Consider the following 17500-nt stretch of genomic DNA (forward strand, 5'->3'; position numbering starts at 1 on the left):
CGAAATTTATTGACGAAATGTGTTCAAATTCTGGGAGGCCGTGCGCATGCTGCTGTTTATAAGCACCGCGGAGGAGATCGCGGCCGGCGAGCTCGCGCACGCCGCCCGGCACCAACGGGAGGCCGGAAATAGCTCCAAGCCGAGCGGATCGGCACTTTATAAGCACCGCGGAGGAGATCGCGGCGCCTCATTCGACTTCCAGCGGCCGGCGAGCTCGCGCACCCGCCCGGCACATCCGGGAGGCCGTGCGCACGAGCCAAGTGGCCGAAAATAGCCCCCGCCGAGCGGATCGGCTGTTTATAAGCACCGCGGAGGTGGTCGCGGCGCCTCATTCGACTTCCAGCGGCCGGCGAGCTCGCGCACCCGCCCGGCACATCCGGGAGGCCGTGCGCACGAGCCAAGTGGCCGAAAATAGCCCCCGCCGAGCGGATCGGCTGTTTATAAGCACCGCGGAGGTGGTCGCGGCGCCTCATTCGACTTCCAGCGGCCGGCGAGCTCGCGCACCCGCCCGGCACATCCGGGAGGCCGTGCGCACGAGCCAAGTGGCCGAAAATAGCCCCCGCCGAGCGGATCGGCTGTTTATAAGCACCGCGGAGGTGGTCGCGGCGCCTCATTCGACTTCCAGCGGCCGGCGAGCTCGCGCACCCGCCCGGCACATCCGGGAGGCCGTGCGCACGAGCCAAGTGGCCGAAAATAGCCCCCGCCGAGCGGATCGGCTGTTTATAAGCACCGCGGAGGTGGTCGCGACGCCTCATTCGACTTCCAGCGGCCGGCGAGCTCGCGCACCCGCCCGGCACATCCGGGAGGCCGTGCGCACGAGCCAAGTGACCGAAAATAGCCCCCGCCGAGCGGATCGGCTGTTTATAAGCACCGCGGAGGTGGTCGCGGCGCCTCATTCGACTTCCAGCGGCCGGCGAGCTCGCGCACCCGCCCGGCACATCCGGGAGGCCGTGCGCACGAGCCAAGTGGCCGAAAATAGCCCCCGCCGAGCGGATCGGCTGTTTATAAGCACCGCGGAGGTGGTCGCGGCGCCTCATTCGACTTCCAGCGGCCGGCGAGCTCGCGCACCCGCCCGGCACATCCGGGAGGCCGTGCGCACGAGCCAAGTGGCCGAAAATAGCCCCCGCCGAGCGGATCGGCTGTTTATAAGCAGCGCGGAGGTGGTCGCGGCGCCTCATTCGACTTCCAGCGGCCAGCGAGCTCGCGCACCCGCCCGGCACATCCGGGAGGCCGTGCGCACGAGCCAAGTGGCCGAAAATAGCCCCCGCCGAGCGGATCGGCTGTTTATAAGCACCGCGGAGGTGGTCGCGGCGCCTCATTCGACTTCCAGCGGCCGGCGAGCTCGCGCACCCGCCCGGCACATCCGGGAGGCCGTGCGCACGAGCCAAGTGGCCGAAAATAGCCCCCGCCGAGCGGATCGGCTGTTTATAAGCACCGCGGAGGTGGTCGCGGCGCCTCATTCGACTTCCAGCGGCCGGCGAGCTCGCGCACCCGCCCGGCACATCCGGGAGGCCGTGCGCACGAGCCAAGTGGCCGAAAATAGCCCCCGCCGAGCGGATCGGCTGTTTATAAGCACCGCGGAGGTGGTCGCGGCGCCTCATTCGACTTCCAGCGGCCGGCGAGCTCGCGCACCCGCCCGGCACATCCGGGAGGCCGTGCGCACGAGCCAAGTGGCCGAAAATAGCCCCCGCCGAGCGGATCGGCTGTTTATAAGCACCGCGGAGGTGGTCGCGGCGCCTCATTCGACTTCCAGCGCCCGGCGAGCTCGCGCACCCGCCCGGCACATCCGGGAGGCCGTGCGCACGAGCCAAGTGGCCGAAAATAGCCCCCGCCGAGCGGATCGGCCGTTTATAAGCACCGCGGAGGTGGTCGCGGCGCCTCATTCGAATTCCAGCGGCCGGCGAGCTCGCGCACCCGCCCGGCACATCCGGGAGGCCGTGCGCACGAGCCAAGTGGCCGAAAATAGCACCCGCCGAGCGGATCGGCTGTTTATAAGCACCGCGGAGGTGGTCGCGGCGCCTCATTCGACTTCCGGCGGGCGGCGAGCTCGCGCACCCGCCCGGCACATCCGGGAGGCCGTGCGCACGAGCCAAGTGGCCGAAAATAGCCCCCGCCGAGCGGATCGGCTGTTTATAAGCACCGCGGAGGTGGTCGCGGCGCCTCATTCGACTTCAAGCGGCCGGCGAGCTCGCGCACCCGCCCGGCACATCCGGGAGGCCGTGCGCACGAGCCAAGTGGCCGAAAATAGCCCCCGCCGAGCGGATCGGCAGTTTATAAGCACCGCGGAGGTGGTCGCGGCGCCTCATTCGACTTCCAGCGGCCGGCGAGCTCGCGCACCCGCCCGGCACATCCGGGAGGCCGTGCGCACGAGCCAAGTGGCCGAAAATAGCCCCCGCCAAGCGGATCGGCTGTTTATAAGCACCGCGGAGGTGGTCGCGGCGCCTCATTCGACTTCCAGCGGCCGGCGAGATCGCGCACCCGCCCGGCACATCCGGGAGGCCGTGCGCACGAGCCAAGTGGCCGAAAATAGCCCCCGCCGAGCGAATCGGCTGTTTATAAGCACCGCGGAGGTGGTCGCGGCGCCTCATTCGACTTCCAGCGGCCGGCGAGCTCGCGCACCCGCCCGGCACATCCGGGAGGCCGTGCGCACGAGCCAAGTGGCCGAAAATAGCCCCCGCCGAGCGGATCGGCTGTTTATAAGCACCGCGGTGGTGGTCGCGGCGCCTCATTCGACTTCCAGCGGCCGGCGAGCTCGCGCACCCGCCCGGCACATCCGGGAGGCCGTGCGCACGAGCCAAGTGGCCGAAAATAGCCCCCGCCGAGCGGATCGGCTGTTTATAAGCACCGCGGAGGTGGTCGCGGCGCCTCATTCGACTTCCAGCGGCCGGCGAGCTCGCGCGCCCGCCCGGCACATCCGGGAGGCCGTGCGCACGAGCCAAGTGGCCGAAAATAGCCCCCGCCGAGCGGATCGGCTGTTTATAAGCACCGCGGAGGTGGTCGCGGCGCCTCATTCGACTTCCAGCGGCCGGCGAGCTCGCGCACCCGCCCGGCACATCCGGGAGGCCGTGCGCACGAGCCAAGTGGCCGAAAATAGCCCCCGCCGAGCGGATCGGCTGTTTATAAGCACCGCGGAGGTGGTCGCGGCGCCTCATTCGACTTCCAGCGGCCGGCGAGCTCGCGCACCCGCCCGGCACATCCGGGAGGCCGTGCGCACGAGCCAAGTGGCCGAAAATAGCCCCCGCCGAGCGGATCGGCTGTTTATAAGCACCGCGGAGGTGGTCGCGGCGCCTCATTCGACTTCCAGCGGCCGGCGAGCTCGCGCACCCGCCCGGCACATCCGGGAGGCCGTGCGCACGAGTCAAGTGGCCGAAAATAGCCCCCGCCGAGCGGATCGGCTGTTTATAAGCACCGCGGAGGTGGTCGCGGCGCCTCATTCGACTTCCAGCGGCCGGCGAGCTCGCGCACCCGCCCGGCACATCCGGGAGGCCGTGCGCACGAGCCAAGTGGCCGAAAATAGCCCCCGCCGAGCGGATCGGCTGTTTATAAGCACCGCGGAGGTGGTCGCGGCGCCTCATTCGACTTCCGGCGGGCGGCGAGCTCGCGCACCCGCCCGGCACATCCGGGAGGCCGTGCGCACGAGCCAAGTGGCCGAAAATAGCCCCCGCCGAGCGGATCGGCTGTTTATAAGCACCGCGGAGGTGGTCGCGGCGCCTCATTCGACTTCCAGCGGGCCGCGCACTCGCGCACGCCGCCCGGTTCAAATTTTCTAAGTGCAACGCACAATGAGATGCATGAGAAACGGCCTTGGTTACCATCACATTTGAAGCGATGAATACGAAGTTAAATTTTATGACTCGGTGTATAAGTCGAGGTCGATTTTTTTCGGTCGATTTTGGATCGAAAAAGGTCGACCAATACACCGGCAAATACGGTATATATACTTATTATAAATGTAGTATTTATTTATATTGATTTATTGTTTATTTATATATATAAAGGCAGGTCCGCAAAAATATTTCTGACGCGTAGCCGGTCCGTGGCGCAAGAAAGTTTGGGGACCACTAGTCTAAAAGAATCTGGCCGTAACTGGAATAGGGTTCTACGCGAATGCCCAACGGAAAAGTGAAGTGCACAAAACCTGCATTTGGCTGTATCAAAATAAATGTCATGAAAAAGGTAAAAACACTACATGGAAGCGCAATGTGTTGTGCTGGGTTCTTTTACAAGTAAAGACTGCTGCTTTGAGTTCACAGGGAGCCATGCTCTTTATTCACTGTACATAGTCTGTCCTCTAGCGGTAAAAACGTGAACTGTAATGCTATGGCTGTCGCCACACAATGTAGGTTTTAAACTCGTGTTGTAGTTTCAGTGTCGGAGTTCAAACTAGGCTTGCAGTTTCCGAATGCCATTCGTGATGGGTGCTGTAAAAAGTTCTTGGCTTAAACGATTGAAGTGCACATAAGAAAAAAAAAAAAAAAAAAAAAGCTTTCGGTAACTGGTATTCCCAGGCGGTCTCCCATCCAAGTACTAACCAGGCCCGACCCTGCTTAGCCTCCGAGATCGGACGAGAGCGGGCGCTCTCAGGGTAGTATTGCCGTAAGCCGTGAAACCGCTCAGAATTTTTCATTTTATAGACACAATCGCCCCTGAAACCATGCCAAGCAGCGGCGGGACTTGATGGCTGTGGTAAAAGTTTCCTTTCACAATTGACGTGGGAAAAAAAAAAAAAAAAAGGCTTTCAGCACCTGGTATTCCCGGACGGTCACCCTTCCCTTTTGTTTTTTTTTTTTTTGTTTTTTTTACAACCAGGGCCGAAACAGGCTTTCTTCCAAGGCTTTTGGTGTTTTCTAGAAACATGGCTATCATGAAAAGTTATTGACAGCTTTTTATGCGGTAGCACGAATTTGCCGTTGCGACCTGCATTTTGCTGAATCAAAATAAATGCCTTGAAAAGTTTAAAAACACTTCATGGAAGTCACTTCACTGGTTTCTTTTATATCAAACAAATTGTTTTAGGTTATTCACCTGACATGTTTCGGCGGTTTCTTCCGCCTTCATCAGAGTGTCACAGATGTGATGGTGACGCGTCTTTATCAGCTGATGGATCAACATGTCAGGTGAATAACCTAAAACAATTTGTTTGATATAAAAGAAACCAGTGAAGTGATTAAATAAGGAAAAACAAAATGAACTTAGTACAATTACTTCATGGAAGTGTTGTGTTGGGTTCTTTTACAAGTCAAGCCTGCTGCTTTGAGTTCACAGGGAGCCATGCTCACTGTACATAGTCTGCTCTCTAGCGGTAAAAAATTTAACTACAATGCTGTGGATGTCACCACATAATATAGCTTTCAAACTCGTGTTATAGTTTCAATGTCGGAGTTTAAATTAGGCTTGCTGTTTCCGGATGCCATTCGTGATGGGTGTTGTAAAAAATAGCTTCTTAAACGATTGAAGTGCACATAAGAAAAAGAAAAAGCTTACAGCACCTGGTATTCCCAGGCGGTCTCCCATCCAAGTACTAACCAGGCCCGACCCTGCTTAGCTTCCGAGATCGGACGAGATCGGGCGTTCTCAGGGTAGTATGGCCGTAAGCCGTGAGGTGACCCAACATTTTGCATTTTATAGACACAATCGACCCTGAAACTAGCGAGCGAGCCAATGAAGCCTTCAAAACTGCTTCGGCACATGGAGACCAAGCATCCTGCATTAAAAGACAAACCTTAACCACTTCGGGTTTCATTGTCTCCGATTACGCCTGGATGGGACCGGCTCGTTTCTGAGAAACAAGCTCGGTGCTCCCAATAATTCAACGTAATGGTGACTTTTATTTTTATGTGGTTTATATTTGTTTTTATGCCAGTCGTATCATTTTATTTAATCGTATTTACCGTATTTGCCGGTGTACAGGTCGACTCGGTGTATAAGTCGACCCCCTAAAATTCGACGGAAATTTACGATTTTATGATATATCCTTTGTATAAGTCGAGCTCAATTGTTGCATTATATTAAACTTCAAAATTCAATATGCGAAATTTATTGACGAAATGTGTTCAAATTCTGGGAGGCCGTGCGCATGCTGCTGTTTATAAGCACCGCGGAGGAGATCGCGGCCGGCGAGCTCGCGCACGCCGCCCGGCACCAACGGGAGGCCGGAAATAGCTCCAAGCCGAGCGGATCGGCACTTTATAAGCACCGCGGAGGAGATCGCGGCGCCTCATTGGACTTCCAGCCGCCGGCGAGCTCGCGCACCCGCCCGGCACATCCGGGAGGCCGTGCGCACGAGCCAAGTGGCCGAAAATAGCCCCCGCCGAGCGGATCGGCTGTTTATAAGCACCGCGGAGGTGGTCGCGGCGCCTCATTCGACTTCCAGCGGCCGGCGAGCTCGCGCACCCGCCCGGCACATCCGGGAGGCCGTGCGCACGAGCCAAGTGGCCGAAAATAGCCCCCGCCGAGCGGATCGGCTGTTTATAAGCACCGCGGAGGTGGTCGGGCGCCTCATTCGACTTCCAGCGGCCGGCGAGCTCGCGCACCCGCCCGGCACATCCGGGAGGCCGTGCGCACGAGCCAAGTGGCCGAAAATAGCCCCCGCCGAGCGGATCGGCTGTTTATAAGCACCGCGGAGGTGGTCGCGGCGCCTCATTCGACTTCCAGCGGCCGGCGAGCTCGCGCACCCGCCCGGCACATCCGGGAGGCCGTGCGCACGAGCCAAGTGACCGAAAATAGCCCCCGCCGAGCGGATCGGCTGTTTATAAGCACCGCGGAGGTGGTCGCGGCGCCTCATTCGACTTCCAGCGGCCGGCGAGCTCGCGCACCCGCCCGGCACATCCGGGAGGCCGTGCGCACGAGCCAAGTGGCCGAAAATAGCCCCCGCCGAGCGGATCGGCTGTTTATAAGCACCGCGGAGGTGGTCGCGGCGCCTCATTCGACTTCCAGCGGCCGGCGAGCCCGCGCACCCGCCCGGCACATCCGGGAGGCCGTGCGCACGAGCCAAGTGGCCGAAAATAGCCCCCGCCGAGCGGATCGGCTGTTTATAAGCACCGCGGAGGTGGTCGCGGCGCCTCATTCGACTTCCAGCGGCCGGCGAGCTCGCGCACCCGCCCGGCACATCCGGGAGGCCGTGCGCACGAGCCAAGTGGCCGAAAATAGCCCCCCGCCGAGCGGATCGGCTGTTTATAAGCACCGCGGAGGTGGTCGCGGCGCCTCATTCGACTTCCAGCGGCCGGCGAGCTCGCGCACCCGCCCGGCACATCCGGGAGGCCGTGCGCACGAGCCAAGTGGCCGAAAATAGCCCCCGCCGAGCGGATCGGCTGTTTATAAGCACCGCGGAGGTGGTCGCGGCGCCTCATTCGACTTCCAGCGGCCGGCGAGCTCGCGCACCCGCCCGGCACATCCGGGAGGCCGTGCGCACGAGCCAAGTGGCCGAAAATAGCCCCCGCCGAGCGGATCGGCTGTTTATAAGCACCGCGGAGGTGGTCGCGGCGCCTCATTCGACTTCCAGCGGCCGGCGAGCTCGCGCACCCGCCCGGCACATCCGGGAGGCCGTGCGCACGAGCCAAGTGGCCGAAAATAGCCCCCGCCGAGCGGATCGGCTGTTTATAAGCACCGCGGAGGTGGTCGCGGCGCCTCATTCGACTTCCAGCGGCCAGCGAGCTCGCGCACCCGCCCGGCACATCCGGGAGGCCGTGCGCACGAGCCAAGTGGCCGAAAATAGCCCCCGCCGAGCGTATCGGCTGTTTATAAGCACCGCGGAGGTGGTCGCGGCGCCTCATTCGACTTCCAGCGGCCGGCGAGCTCGCGCACCCGACCGGCACATCCGGGAGGCCGTGCGCACGAGCCAAGTGGCCGAAAATAGCCCCCGCCGAGCGGATCGGCTGTTTATAAGCACCGCGGAGGTGGTCGCGGCGCCTCATTCGACTTCCGGCGGGCGGCGAGCTCGCGCACCCGCCCGGCACATCCGGGAGGCCGTGCGCACGAGCCAAGTGGCCGAAAATAGCCCCCGCCGAGCGGATCGGCTGTTTATAAGCACCGCGGAGGTGGTCGCGGCGCCTCATTCGACTTCCAGCGGCCGGCGAGCTCGCGCACCCGCCCGGCACATCCGGGAGGCCGTGCGCACGAGCCAAGTGGCCGAAAATAGCCCCCGCCGAGCGGATCGGCTGTTTATAAGCACCGCGGAGGTGGTCGCGGCGCCTCATTCGACTTCCAGCGGCCGGCGAGCTCGCGCACCCGCCCGGCACATCCGGGAGGCCGTGCGCACGAGCCAAGTGGCCGAAAATAGCCCCCGCCGAGAGGATCGGCTGTTTATAAGCACCGCGGAGGTGGTCGCGGCGCCTCATTCGACTTCAAGCGGCCGGCGAGCTCGCGCACCCGCCCGGCACATCCGGGAGGCCGTGCGCACGAGCCAAGTGGCCGAAAATAGCCCCCGCCGAGCGGATCGGCTGTTTATAAGCACCGCGGAGGTGGTCGCGGCGCCTCATTCGACTTCCAGCGGCCGGCGAGCTCGCGCACCCGCCCGGCACATCCGGGAGGCCGTGCGCACGAGCCAAGTGGCCGAAAATAGCCCCCGCCGAGCGGATCGGCTGTTTATAAGCACCGCGGAGGTGGTCGGGCGCCTCATTCGACTTCCAGCGGCCGGCGAGCTCGCGCACCCGCCCGGCACATCCGGGAGGCCGTGCGCACGAGCCAAGTGGCCGAAAATAGCCCCCGCCGAGCGGATCGGCTGTTTATAAGCACCGCGGAGGTGGTCGCGGCGCCTCATTCGACTTCCAGCGGCCGGCGAGCTCGCGCACCCGCCCGGCACATCCGGGAGGCCGTGCGCACGAGCCAAGTGGCCGAAAATAGCCCCCGCCGAGCGGATCGGCTGTTTATAAGCACCGCGGAGGTGGTCGCGGCGCCTCATTCGACTTCCAGCGGCCGGCGAGCTCGCGCACCCGCCCGGCACATCCGGGAGGCCGTGCGCACGAGCCAAGTGGCCGAAAATAGCCCCCGCCGAGCGGATCGGCTGTTTATAAGCACCGCGGAGGTGGTCGCGGCGCCTCATTCGACTTCCAGCGGCCGGCGAGCTCGCGCACCCGCCCGGCATATCCGGGAGGCCGTGCGCACGAGCCAAGTGGCCGAAAATAGCCCCCGCCGAGCGGATCGGCTGTTTATAAGCACCGAGGAGGTGGTCGCGGCGCCTCATTCGACTTCCAGCGGCCGGCGAGCCCGCGCACCCGCCCGGCACATCCGGGAGGCCGTGCGCACGAGCCAAGTGGCCGAAAATAGCCCCCGCCGAGCGGATCGGCTGTTTATAAGCACCGCGGAGGTGGTCGCGGCGCCTCATTCGACTTCCAGCGGCCGGCGAGCTCGCGCACCCGCCCGGCACATCCGGGAGGCCGTGCGCACAAGCCAAGTGGCCGAAAATAGCCCCCGCCGAGCGGATCGGCTGTTTATAAGCACCGCGGAGGTGGTCGCGGCGCCTCATTCGACTTCCAGCGGCCGGCGAGCTCGCGCACCCGCCCGGCACATCCGGGAGGCCGTGCGCACGAGCCAAGTGGCCGAAAATAGCCCCCGCCGAGCGGATCGGCTGTTTATAAGCACCGCGGAGGTGGTCGCGGCGCCTCATTCGACTTCCAGCGGCCGGCGAGATCGCGCACCCGCCCGGCACATCCGGGAGGCCGTGCGCACGAGCCAAGTGGCCGAAAATAGCCCCCGCCGAGCGGATCGGCTGTTTATAAGCACCGCGGAGGTGGTCGCGGCGCCTCATTCGACTTCCAGCGGCCGGCGAGCTCGCGCACCCGCCCGGCACATCCGGGAGGCCGTGCGCACGAGCCAAGTGGCCGAAAATAGCCCCCGCCGAGCGGATCGGCTGTTTATAAGCACCGCGGAGGTGGTCGCGGCGCCTCATTCGACTTCCGGCGAGCTCGCGCACCCGCCCGGCACATCCGGGAGGCCGTGCGCACGAGCCAAGTGGCCGAAAATAGCCCCCGCCGAGCGGATCGGCTGTTTATAAGCACCGCGGAGGTGGTCGCGGCGCCTCATTCGACTTCCAGCGGCCGGCGAGCTCGCGCACCCGCCCGGCACATCCGGGAGGCCGTGCGCACGAGCCAAGTGGCCGAAAATAGCCCCCGCCGAGCGGATCGGCTGTTTATAAGCACCGCGGAGGTGGTCGCGGCGCCTCATTCGACTTACAGCGGTCGGCGAGCTCGCGCACCCGCCCGGCACATCCGGGAGGCCGTGCGCACGAGCCAAGTGGCCGAAAATAGCCCCCGCCGAGCGGATCGGCTGTTTATAAGCACCGCGGAGGTGGTCGCGGCGCCTCATTCGACTTCCAGCGGCCGGCGAGCTCGCGCACCCGCCCGGCACATCCGGGAGGCCGTGCGCACGAGCCAAGTGGCCGAAAATAGCCCCCGCCGAGCAGATCGGCTGTTTATAAGCACCGCGGAGGTGGTCGCGGCGCCTCATTCGACTTCCAGCGGCCGGCGAGCTCGCGCACCCGCCCGGCACATCCGGGAGGCCGTGCGCACGAGCCAAGTGGCCGAAAATAGCCCCCGCCGAGCGGATCGGCTGTTTATAAGCACCGCGGAGGTGGTCGCGGCGCCTCATTCGACTTCCAGCGGCCGGCGAGCTCGCGCACCCGCCCGGCACATCCGGGAGGCCGTGCGCACGAGCCAAGTGGCCGAAAATAGCCCCCGCCGAGCGGATCGGCGGTTTATAAGCACCGCGGAGGTGGTCGCGGCGCCTCATTCGACTTCCAGCGGCCGGCGAGATCGCGCACCCGCCCGGCACATCCGGGAGGCCGTGCGCACGAGCCAAGTGGCCGAAAATAGCCCCCGCCGAGCGGATCGGCTGTTTATAAGCACCGCGGAGGTGGTCGCGGCGCCTCATTCGACTTCCAGCGGCCGGCGAGCTCGCGCACCCGCCCGGCACATCCGGGAGGCCGTGCGCACGAGCCAAGTGGCCGAAAATAGCCCCCGCCGAGCGGATCGGCTGTTTATAAGCACCGCGGAGGTGGTCGCGGCGCCTCATTCGACTTCCGGCGAGCTCGCGCACCCGCCCGGCACATCCGGGAGGCCGTGCGCACGAGCCAAGTGGCCGAAAATAGCCCCCGCCGAGCGGATCGGCTGTTTATAAGCACCGCGGAGGTGGTCGCGGCGCCTCATTCGACTTCCAGCGGCCGGCGAGCTCGCGCACCCGCCCGGCACATCCGGGAGGCCGTGCGCACGAGCCAAGTGGCCGAAAATAGCCCCCGCCGAGCGGATCGGCTGTTTATAAGCACCGCGGAGGTGGTCGCGGCGCCTCATTCGACTTACAGCGGTCGGCGAGCTCGCGCACCCGCCCGGCACATCCGGGAGGCCGTGCGCACGAGCCAAGTGGCCGAAAATAGCCCCCGCCGAGCGGATCGGCTGTTTATAAGCACCGCGGAGGTGGTCGCGGCGCCTCATTCGACTTCCAGCGGCCGGCGAGCTCGCGCACCCGCCCGGCACATCCGGGAGGCCGTGCGCACGAGCCAAGTGGCCGAAAATAGCCCCCGCCGAGCGGATCGGCTGTTTATAAGCACCGCGGAGGTGGTCGCGGCGCCTCATTCGACTTCCAGCGGCCGGCGAGCTCGCGCACCCGCCCGGCACATCCGGGAGGCCGTGCGCACGAGCCAAGTGGCCGAAAATAGCCCCCGCCGAGCGGATCGGCTGTTTATAAGCACCGCGGAGGTGGTCGCGGCGCCTCATTCGACTTCCAGCGGCCGGCGAGCTCGCGCACCCGCCCGGCACATCCGGGAGGCCGTGCGCACGAGCCAAGTGGCCGAAAATAGCCCCCGCCGAGCGGATCGGCTGTTTATAAGCACCGCGGAGGTGGTCGCGGCGCCTCATTCGACTTCCAGCGGCCGGCGAGCTCGCGCACCCGCCCGGCACATCCGGGAGGCCGTGCGCACGAGCCAAGTGGCCGAAAATAGCCCCCGCCGAGCGGATCGGCGGTTTATAAGCACCGCGGAGGTGGTCGCGGCGCCTCATTCGACTTCCAGCGGGCCGCGCACTCGCGCACGCCGCCCGGTTCAAATTTTCTAAGTGCAACGCACAATGAGATGCATGAGAAACGGCCTTGGTTACCATCACATTTGAAGCGATGAATACGAAGTTAAATTTTATGACTCGGTGTATAAGTCGAGGTCGATTTTTTTCGGTCGATTTTGGATCGAAAAAGGTCGACCAATACACCGGCAAATACGGTATATATACTTATTATAAATGTAGTATTTATTTATATTGATTTATTGTTTATTTATATATATAAAGGCAGGTCCGCAAAAATATTTCTGACGCGTAGCCGGTCCGTGGCGCAAGAAAGTTTGGGGACCACTAGTCTAAAAGAATCTGGCCGTAACTGGAATAGGGTTCTACGCGAATGCCCAACGGAAAAGTGAAGTGCACAAAACCTGCATTTGGCTGTATCAAAATAAATGTCATGAAAAAGGTAAAAACACTACATGGAAGCGCAATGTGTTGTGCTGGGTTCTTTTACAAGTAAAGACTGCTGCTTTGAGTTCACAGGGAGCCATGCTCTTTATTCACTGTACATAGTCTGTCCTCTAGCGGTAAAAACGTGAACTGCAATGCTATGGCTGTCGCCACACAATGTAGGTTTTAAACTCGTGTTGTAGTTTCAGTGTCGGAGTTCAAACTAGGCTTGCAGTTTCCGAATGCCATTCGTGATGGGTGCTGTAAAAAGTTCTTGGCTTAAACGATTGAAGTGCACATAAGAAAAAAAAAAAAAAAAAAAAAAAAGCTTACGGTAACTGGTATTCCCAGGCGGTCTCCCATCCAAGTACTAACCAGGCCCGACCCTGCTTAGCCTCCGAGGTCGGACGAGAGCGGGCGCTCTCAGGGTAGTATTGCCGTAAGCCGTGAGACCGCTCAGAATTTTTCATTTTATAGACACAATCGCCCCTGAAACCATGCCAAGCAGCGGCGGGACTTGATGGCTGTGGTAAAAGTTTCCTTTCACAATTGACGTGGGAAAAAAAAAAAAAAAAGGCTTTCAGCACCTGGTATTCCCGGACGGTCACCCTTCCCTTTTGTTTTTTTTTTTTTTTTGTTTTTTTTACAACCAGGGCCGAAACAGGCTTTCTTCCAAGGCTTTTGGTGTTTTCTGGAAACATGGCTATCATGAAAAGTTATTGACAGCTTTTTATGCGGTAGCACGAATTTGCCGTTGCGACCTGCATTTTGCTGAATCAAAATAAATGCCTTGAAAAGTTTAAAAACACTTCATGGAAGTCACTTCACTGGTTTCTTTTATATCAAACAAATTGTTTTAGGTTATTCACCTGACATGTTTCGGCGGTTTCTTCCGCCTTCATCAGAGTGTCACAGATGTGATGGTGACGCGTCTTTATCAGCTGATGGATCAACATGTCAGGTGAATAACCTAAAACAATTTGTTTGATATAAAAGAAACCAGTGAAGTGATTAAATAAGGAAAAACAGAATGAACTTAGTACAATTACTTCATGGAAGTGTTGTGTTGGGTTCTTTTACAAGTCAAGCCTGCTGCTTTGAGTTCACAGGGAGCCATGCTCACTGTACATAGTCTGCTCTCTAGCGGTAAAAAATTTAACTACAATGCTGTGGATGTCACCACATAATATAGCTTTCAAACTCGTGTTATAGTTTCAATGTCGGAGTTTAAATTAGGCTTGCTGTTTCCGGATGCCATTCGTGATGGGTGTTGTAAAAAATAGCTTCTTAAACGATTGAAGTGCACATAAGAAAAAGAAAAAGCTTACAGCACCTGGTATTCCCAGGCGGTCTCCCATCCAAGTACTAACCAGGCCCGACCCTGCTTAGCTTCCCAGATCGGACGAGATCGGGCGTTCTCAGGGTAGTATGGCCGTAAGCCGTGAGGTGACCCAACATTTTGCATTTTATAGACACAATCGCCCCTGAAACTAGCGAGCGAGCCAATGAAGCCTTCAAAACTGCTTCGGCACATGGAGACCAAGCATCCTGCATTAAAAAACAAACCTTAACCACTTCGGGTTTCATTGTCTCCGATTACGCCTGGATGGGACCGGCTCGTTTCTGAGAAACAAGCTCGGTGCTCCCAATAATTCAACGTAATGGTGACTTTTATTTTTATGTGGTTTATATTTGTTTTTATGCCAGTCGTATCATTTTATTTAATCCTATTTATATATATTTATTATAAATGTAGTATTTATTTATATAGATTTATTGTTTATTTATATATATAAAGGCAGGTCCGCAAAAATATTTCTGACGCGTAGCCGGTCCGTGGCGCAAGAAAGTTTGGGGACCACTAGTCTAAAAGAATCTGGCCGTAACTGGAATAGGGTTCTACGCGAATGCCCAACGGAAAAGTGAAGTGCACAAAACCTGCATTTGGCTGTATCAAAATAAATGTCATGAAAAAGGTAAAAACACTACATGGAAGCGCAATGTGTTGTGCTGGGTTCTTTTACAACTAAAGACTGCTGCTTTGAGTTCACAGGGAGCCATGCTCTTTATTCACTGTACATAGTCTGTCCTCTAGCGGTAAAAACGTGAACTGCAATGCTATGGCTGTCGCCACACAATGTAGGTTTTAAACTCGTGTTGTAGTTTCAGTGTCGGAGTTCAAACTAGGCTTGCAGTTTCCGAATGCCATTCGTGATGGGTGCTGTAAAAAGTTCTTGGCTTAAACGATTGAAGTGCACATAAGAAAAAAAAAAAAAAAAGCTTACGGTAAATGGTATTCCCAGGCGGTGTCCCATCCAAGTACTTACCAGGCCCGACCCTGCTTAGCCTCCGAGATCGGACGAGATCGGGCGCTCTCAGGGTAGTATGGCCGTAAGCCGTGAGACGGCTCAGAATTTTTCATTTTATAGACACAATCGCCCCTGAAACCATGCCAAGCAGCGGCGGGACTTGATGGCTGTGGTAAAAGTTTCCTTTCACAATTGACGTGGGAAAAAAAAAAAAAAAAAGGCTTTCAGCACCTGGTATTCCCGGACGGTCACCCTTCCCTTTTGTTTTTTTTTTTTTGTTTTTTTTACAACCAGGGCCGAAACAGGCTTTCTTCCAAGGCTTTTGGTGTTTTCTGGAAACATGGCTATCATGAAAAGTTATTGACAGCTTTTTATGCGGTAGCACGAATTTGCCGTTGCGACCTGCATTTTGCTGAATCAAAATAAATGCCTTGAAAAGTTTAAAAACACTTCATGGAATTGTTGTGTTGGGTTCTTTTACAAGTCAAGCCTGCTGCTTTGAGTTCACAGGGAGCCATGCTCACTGTACATAGTCTGCTCTCTAGCGGTAAAAAATTTAACTACAATGCTGTGGATGTCACCACATAATATAGCTTTCAAACTCGTGTTATAGTTTCAATGTCGGAGTTTAAATTAGGCTTGCTGTTTCCGGATGCCATTCGTGATGGGTGTTGTAAAAAATAGCTTCTTAAACGATTGAAGTGCACATAAGAAAAAGAAAAAGCTTACAGCACCTGGTATTCCCAGGCGGTCTCCCATCCAAGTACTAACCAGGCCCGACCCTGCTTAGCTTCCGAGATCGGACGAGATCGGGCGTTCTCAGGGTAGTATGGCCGTAAGCCGTGAGGTGAACCAACATTTTGCATTTTATAGACACAATCGCCCCTGAAACTAGCGAGCGAGCCAATGAAGCCTTCAAAACTGCTTCGGCACATGGAGACCAAGCATCCTGCATTAAAAGACAAACCTTAACCACTTCGGGTTTCATTGTCTCCGATTACGCCTGGATGGGACCGGCTCGTTTCTGAGAAACAAGCTCGGTGCTCCCAATAATTCAACGTAATGGTGACTTTTATTTTTATGTGGTTTATATTTGTTTTTATGCCAGTCGTATCATTTTATTTAATCGTATTTACCGTATTTGCCGGTGTACAGGTCGACTCGGTGTATAAGTCGACCCCCTAAAATTCGACGGAAATTTACGATTTTATGATATATACTTTGTATAAGTCGAGCTCAATTGTTGCATTATATTAAACTTCAAAATTCAATATGCGAAATTTATTGACGAAATGTGTTCAAATTCTGGGAGGCCGTGCGCATGCTGCTGTTTATAAGCACCGCGGAGGAGATCGCGGCCGGCGAGCTCGCGCACGCCGCCCGGCACCAACGGGAGGCCGGAAATAGCTCCAAGCCGAGCGGATCGGCACTTTATAAGCACCGCGGAGGAGATCGCGGCACCTCATTCGACTTCCAGCGGCCGGCGAGCTCGCGCACCCGCCCGGCACATCCGGGAGGCCGTGCGCACGAGCCAAGTGGCCGAAAATAGCCCCCGCCGAGCGGATCGGCTGTTTATAAGCACCGCGGAGGTGGTCGCGGCGCCTCATTCGACTTCCAGCGGCCGGCGAGCTCGCGCACCCGCCCGGCACATCCGGGAGGCCGTGCGCACGAGCCAAGTGGCCGAAAATAGCCCCCGCCGAGCGGATCGGCTGTTTATAAGCACCGCGGAGGTGGTCGCGGCGCCTCATTCGACTTCCAGCGGCCGGCGAGCTCGCGCACCCGCCCGGCACATCCGGGAGGCCGTGCGCACGAGCCAAGTGGCCGAAAATAGCCCCCGCCGAGCGGATCGGCTGTTTATAAGCACCGCGGAGGTGGTCGCGGCGCCTCATTCGACTTCCAGCGGCCGGCGAGCTCGCGCACCCGCCCGGCACATCCGGGAGGCCGTGCGCACGAGCCAAGTGGCCGAAAATAGCCCCCGCCGAGCGGATCGGCTGTTTATAAGCACCGCGGAGGTGGTCGCGACGCCTCATTCGACTTCCAGCGGCCGGCGAGCTCGCGCACCCGCCCGGCACATCCGGGAGGCCGTGCGCACGAGCCAAGTGGCCGAAAATAGCCCCCGCCGAGCGGATCGGCTGTTTATAAGCACCGCGGAGGTGGTCGCGGCGCCTCATTCGACTTCCAGCGGCCGGCGAGCTCGCGCACCCGCCCGGCACATCCGGGAGGCCGTGCGCACGAGCCAAGTGGCCGAAAATAGCCCCCGCCGAGCGGATCGGCTGTTTATAAGCACCGCGGAGGTGGTCGCGGCGCCTCATTCGACTTCCAGCGGCCGGCGAGCTCGCGCACCCGCCCGGCACATCCGGGAGGCCGTGCGCACGAGCCAAGTGGCCGAAAATAGCCCCCGCCGAGCGGATCGGCTGTTTATAAGCAGCGCGGAGGTGGTCGCGGCGCCTCATTCGACTTCCAGCGGCCAGCGAGCTCGCGCACCCGCCCGGCACATCCGGGAGGCCGTGCGCACGAGCCAAGTGGCCGAAAATAGCCCCCGCCGAGCGGATCGGCTGTTTATAAGCACCGCGGAGGTGGTCGCGGCGCCTCATTCGACTTCCAGCGGCCGGCGAGCTCGCGCACCCGCCCGGCACATCCGGGAGGCCGTGCGCACGAGCCAAGTGGCCGAAAATAGCCCCCGCCGAGCGGATCGGCTGTTTATAAGCACCGCGGAGGTGGTCGCGGCGCCTCATTCGACTTCCAGCGGCCGGCGAGCTC

The 17500-nt window shown here is 59.5% G+C and overlaps 3 non-coding genes and 3 pseudogenes across 3 annotated transcripts; all 6 read right to left on the bottom strand.

Moving 5' to 3' along the window:
* Positions 1 to 4483: 4483 nt before the first annotated feature.
* Positions 4484 to 4602, bottom strand: LOC125974372 (5S ribosomal RNA; annotated as a pseudogene).
* An 875-nt stretch (positions 4603 to 5477) lies between these two features.
* Positions 5478 to 5596, bottom strand: LOC125974303 (5S ribosomal RNA). Its single transcript, XR_007483474.1, has one exon. It is a non-coding gene; the product is annotated as a 5S ribosomal RNA (ribosomal RNA).
* Positions 5597 to 12757: 7161 nt separating this feature from the next.
* Positions 12758 to 12876, bottom strand: LOC125974361 (5S ribosomal RNA; annotated as a pseudogene).
* Positions 12877 to 13752: 876 nt separating this feature from the next.
* LOC125974259 (5S ribosomal RNA) lies at positions 13753 to 13871 on the bottom strand. The gene has a single exon (XR_007483430.1). It is a non-coding gene; the product is annotated as a 5S ribosomal RNA (ribosomal RNA).
* Positions 13872 to 14709: 838 nt separating this feature from the next.
* On the bottom strand, positions 14710 to 14828 carry LOC125974347 (5S ribosomal RNA; annotated as a pseudogene).
* Positions 14829 to 15462: 634 nt separating this feature from the next.
* On the bottom strand, positions 15463 to 15581 carry LOC125974314 (5S ribosomal RNA). Its single transcript, XR_007483485.1, has one exon. It is a non-coding gene; the product is annotated as a 5S ribosomal RNA (ribosomal RNA).
* Between the last annotated feature and the right edge of the window lie 1919 nt (positions 15582 to 17500).

Source organism: Syngnathus scovelli, chromosome 8 (assembly GCF_024217435.2).
Source record: "Syngnathus scovelli strain Florida chromosome 8, RoL_Ssco_1.2, whole genome shotgun sequence".
NCBI lineage: Eukaryota > Metazoa > Chordata > Actinopteri > Syngnathiformes > Syngnathidae > Syngnathus > Syngnathus scovelli.